The sequence below is a fragment of the Lutra lutra genome, chromosome 7 (genome assembly GCF_902655055.1).
Source record: "Lutra lutra chromosome 7, mLutLut1.2, whole genome shotgun sequence".
NCBI lineage: Eukaryota > Metazoa > Chordata > Mammalia > Carnivora > Mustelidae > Lutra > Lutra lutra.
In genome coordinates, this window is record NC_062284.1 from 72,758,945 (window position 1) to 72,764,044 (window position 5,100).

Below are 5,100 nucleotides of genomic sequence, written 5' to 3' on the forward strand. Positions count from 1 at the left end.
CTGACATATTACTATGTCTGTATTGATTAGGTCCCTAGCCTTTGGTACTCCTCTTGTTCTTTTTTTTTTTTTTGTGGTGAATTTTTCTGCCTTGTCATTTGTCCGATAAGATATATGAAGGAGCAAGTAAAATACTAAAAGGTGGCAACACCCCAGGAAAATATGCTTTAGCCAAATCAGAATAGATTCCAAATCATGAGGGGGGGAGAAAGGGGATAAAAAGAGGTTGAGAAAGACAAAAACAGACACATAGATCAATGGAACAGAATAGAGAGCCCAGAAATTGACCCTCAACTCTATGGTCAACTTATCTTCGACAAAGCAGGAAAGAATGTCCAATGGAAAAAAGACAGCCTCTTCAATAAATGGTATTGGGAAAATTGGACAGCCACATGTAGAAAAATGAATTGGGATCATTTTCTTACACCACACACGGAAAATAGACTCAAATGGATGAAGGATCTCAATGTGAGAAAGGAATCCATCAAAATCCTTGAGGAGAACACAGGCAGCAACCTCTTCGACCTCAGCCGCAGCAACATCTTCCTAGGAACTTCGCCAAAGGCAAGGGAAGCAAGGGCAAAAATGAACTATTGGGATTTTATCAAGATCAAAAGCTTTTGCACAGCAAAGGAAACAGTGAACAAAACCAAAAGACAGGCAGACCCGGGACCCGGAGCAGCTCAGAGTCGGTGAATAATAGCTCTTCAAGTCTGCAATAAAAAATGGGCCCTCCAATAAACTACATTGCAAAAATGGGAAAGAAACAGAATGGAAGAGTAAAAAGTAGAAGAGGCAGATCCTGAAGAATTTTGTGGTGGAAAAAGTACTGGACCGACGTGTAGTGAATGGGAAGGTGGAGTATTTCCTGAAGTGGAAGGGTTTTACAGATGCTGACAATACTTGGGAACCTGAAGAAAATCTAGATTGTCCAGAGTTAATTGAAGCGTTTCTTAACTCTCAAAAGCTGGTAAAGAAAAAGATGGTACAAAAAAGAAAATCTTTATCTGACAGTGAATCTGATGATAGCAAATCAAAGAAGAAGAGAGATGCTGCTGCATAAACCAAGAGGCTTTGCCAGAGGTCTTGATCCTGACGAATAATTGGTGCCACAGACAGCAGTGGAGAATTAATGTTTCTCATGAAATGGAAAGATTCAGATGAGGCAGACTTGGTGCTGCAAAAGAGGCAAACATGAAGTGTCCTCAAATTGTAATTGCTTTTTATGAAGAGAGACTAACTTGGCATTCTTGTCCAGAAGATGAAGCTCAATAATTGTTTGCATTGCTTTTTATATATATTTATATATATATATAAAATCTGGGTCTTTGTTTTTTGATTTATTAGTGTGAAGAAATAACATTCTAATGAAAATCAAGTTTGATATGTTTGTTTTGAAGTAGTATTGGGGGAGTTGTTGGGGTTTTTGCATCTATAGCACTGGTTACTTTAAACAAATAAAAGCTTTCTGTGGTTGCTTCCTTTATCAGAAAAGAATATTTGAGACCATGATATATTATCCCCCTGCATTAGAGAACCTTTTCTAAATGTTGGGGGAAATCTTCATAGTCTTTACTCAGTCAGAATTTGTGTTTAACTCCTATATGCCTAAGGACCATTCTGGGTTTTTTGTTTGTTTAGGGGGTTTTTTGTGTGTATACTTAAAATACATACATAAGTGGTTTTTGTTTTTAACCTTCACCAAAACAAAAACAGCATTTTATAACCATGGATAAGCCCATGTTTCCGGGATGCTACCATTTTCAGCATTTTAAGAAATAAATCACTTAAACTGAAGTTTTTCCTGAGGCCTTACCTTTCAAATTTTGTAATTAATTGGACAATTTAAATATAATGTAAACAATTTAAATTGGACAATTTAAAAGCAGCCATATCAGAATCCATATCCTTCTCTACAGCCATATAAACGCAAGTTTATTTGCAAGATCCCTGAAGGGAAAATTTTATCACCACCACCAACCTCCCACCCAAATGACAAAACTAGACAAGTCCTGGTGTGTTTTACTTAGGTAAGCAATACTTTAGTTAAATGGACATTTAAATGTTCCTTCTAGTGAACCATTCCTTTTTAAGAGTTGAAATTCTCTGTGCTGTATTGACTAAAAGGTCATGATTCATGGACTGTCTACAACTTCCTTCATGGAAACTAATCGTAATCAGATGGTTAGAGATGTTGGCAGTTAGCACCTGCTGGAGTAAATGGGTGGACAGGCTTCTATAATCCAAATTCTTCACCTGCATGGTTTTTTCTTTACCCCAGTTCATTCCTGACATGTAGGCTCAGTCTTTTTCAGTATTTGAGTTACTGGTTCAGCACAAACCAGGAAAAACAGTAACTTTGTAGTCAGAATGTTATCCAACTGTATATTGTTTACTTTATTGTAAATACTGGTAAACAGTGGTCAATAAATAGTTTTATATTCCTTTAAAAAAAAAAAAAAAAAAACCAAAAGACAACTGACAGAATGGGAGAAGATATTTGCAAATGACATATCAGATAAAGGGCTAGTGTCCAAAATCTATAAAGAACTTAGCAAACTCAACACCCAAAGAACAAATAATCCAATCAAGAAATATTAAATGTTTTAATGTCTGTCTTTTCTTTCTTAGTTCTTTGCAGGTATTACCTTACTTTGCTAACTAGGTGTTCTCCCAACTTTGACTGTTTCTTCCACAGAATTGACATTCCTTGGGATCTCTCTGGTGGGTGTGGTGGGGTTAGCAGGTGAAGAGGAGGCTTTGGTCTTTGCACAGAGAGGCAGCAGGAAAATCCCACCCTATCTGCTCACATTTCTTGGCTGTTTTCTTTTAGTTTGTCTCTAAATCAATACATAGCAAGATTTTAAAATTTTGCTTCAACCCAATAATTTCATTTTTAGTATGTTTTGATAACAGATATATTTGAAATAATTTCTAATATTTTGGTTTTGCTCCATATGCTTTTGTTTCCTTCTTTTCTAGACTGCCCTCTGTTGCACTGGAGAATTTTCTTACTGTTTAATGACAAATACCCTTAAATTGTGTGGTTGTGATTGTGCAAGTGTTTATATTTTCTCTATGTCTAATTTTATTCTGTAACATTTTTTCCTTGTATATACCACTTCTTTCTCTTGGTGTGCTTTTTCTCTTGTTGTTTTACTATATTTAGAAAACCTCAGTGTCTAGCTGGAGCAAACACTATATTAGGTACCTATCAGGACAGTAATTTCAGAAACAGTGTCAAATGAGCTGATAAACTAAAGTTGCAATGCACATTAAGAAAAATAATAGGGGTGCCTGGGTAGCTCAGTCAGTTAAGTGTCTGCCTTCAGTTCAGGTCATGATCCCTGGGTCCGGGAATCAAGCCCTGCATCAGGGTTCTCGCTCAGCAGAGAGGCTGCTTTTCCTTCTCCCTCTGCTGCTTCCCCTGCTTGCATACACACACACTCTCTCTCTGTCTTTCTGCAAAAAAAACAATAAAATCTTTTAAAAATTCTTCATAAAAAAAAGAAAAATAATAGAAAATAAATCAAACATAATAATCAGAACATGAGTTCTCTCCATTCTTCCTCACACTTTTTGTCCCTGGCTTTCCTGTGCTTTGAGTAATTTTCACCTAGTAGGCCTACGGCTTGTTCCCTCAGTTCTTCTAGTTTCTGTCCTAGAAAAACATGTGCACAATGTGATGAACGCTTATAACATTTTTTGTAGGATAATATTTCATAAATTTAAAAAATCATCTTAACTATTACTCAGTAAGGGATGTATAAATGGAAGTACATCCACAATATGAAATATAATGGAACAAGGGATGTATATGGGTTAGTATACTATAAGATTTGCTATTGCATTTATAAAGCAAGTTACAGAAAGGTATACCCAAAATGTGTATTTGTATTATAACAAAATCTAAATAAAATACTCTTCACTTCCTGGTGATCGAAATCAAACAAAACACCTGGAGACATCAACTCCAAATTGTCACAATAAAGAAAGAATTAGGGTAATAAGGGACAAAGGGGTCAGAATTGGGAGTGATAGTCAAAAGAGATTTTAGACTATAGGCAATAATAGTTTTAATGATTCATATATTAGAGGCACCTGGGTGATTTAGTAAGTTAAACATCTGTCTTTGGCTCATGTCAAGATCCAAGGATCCTGAGATTGAGCCCCTTGTTCATGGGGAATTTTCTTCTCCCTCTCCCTCTGCCTGCTGCTCCCCCTGCTTGTTCTCTCTCTCTGTGTCAAGTAAATAAATAAAATATTTTAAAAAATAATTCATATATACACAAATTCCTCCTATTGTTAAAATTATTTAAAATTCATAGAAGCCTTCATCAAGGATTAGGCATATTCTCTTTTGCTCTTTTCACCAAAAGATTTTGTCCATCCACCCAAAGTATAAACATTTCTCCTTCCTGGTGTCTCACAGTTTTTAGTTTTCACTCCTCTTAGGGTCCTACTCTTTGACACTATTATAATTATGTGTATTTTTGTCTTCCCCTGTAGATGGTAAACTTGGGTGTTTTCCACTTTTACATATTCTTTTAAACATTTCATTTATTTATTTATTTATTTATTTATAATTTTTATTTGAATTCCAGTTAGTTAATATACAGTGTTATGTTAGTTTCAGGTGTACAATATGGTGATTCAACACTTCCACAGAACACCCAGTGCTCATCAGGACAAGGGCATTGCTTCATCCTCTCAGCTATTTAACCCATCCTCCACGGCTCCTTTCTGGTAACCATCAGTATGGTCTCTTTAAGTGTTTGTTTCTTGATTTACCTTTTTCTGTCTTATTTTTTCTTCCCTTTGCTTGTTAGGTTTGTTTTTTAAATTCCACATGAGTGACATCATACGGCATTTGTCTTTTTCTGACTGACCTTTTTCCCTTACCATTATACTCTCTAGCTCCTAGCATGTCATAGCAAATGGCAAGATTTCATTTTTTATGGCTGAATAATATTCCATTACACTTTTATATATTCTGAACATCTAGGAAATTAACCCACTGAAACTAAAAGCTCAAGAAATACTGATTTCTTTTGAACTAAATGAAGAAGTGAAATAAATAGCACAAGATGGGATTAACCA

The 5,100-nt window shown here is 35.5% G+C and overlaps 1 pseudogene; it reads left to right on the forward strand.

Annotated features, from left to right (window-relative positions):
* The first annotated feature begins 755 nt into the window (after positions 1-755).
* LOC125104783 (chromobox protein homolog 3-like) lies at positions 756-1,847 on the forward strand (annotated as a pseudogene).
* Positions 1,848-5,100: the final 3,253 nt, after the last annotated feature.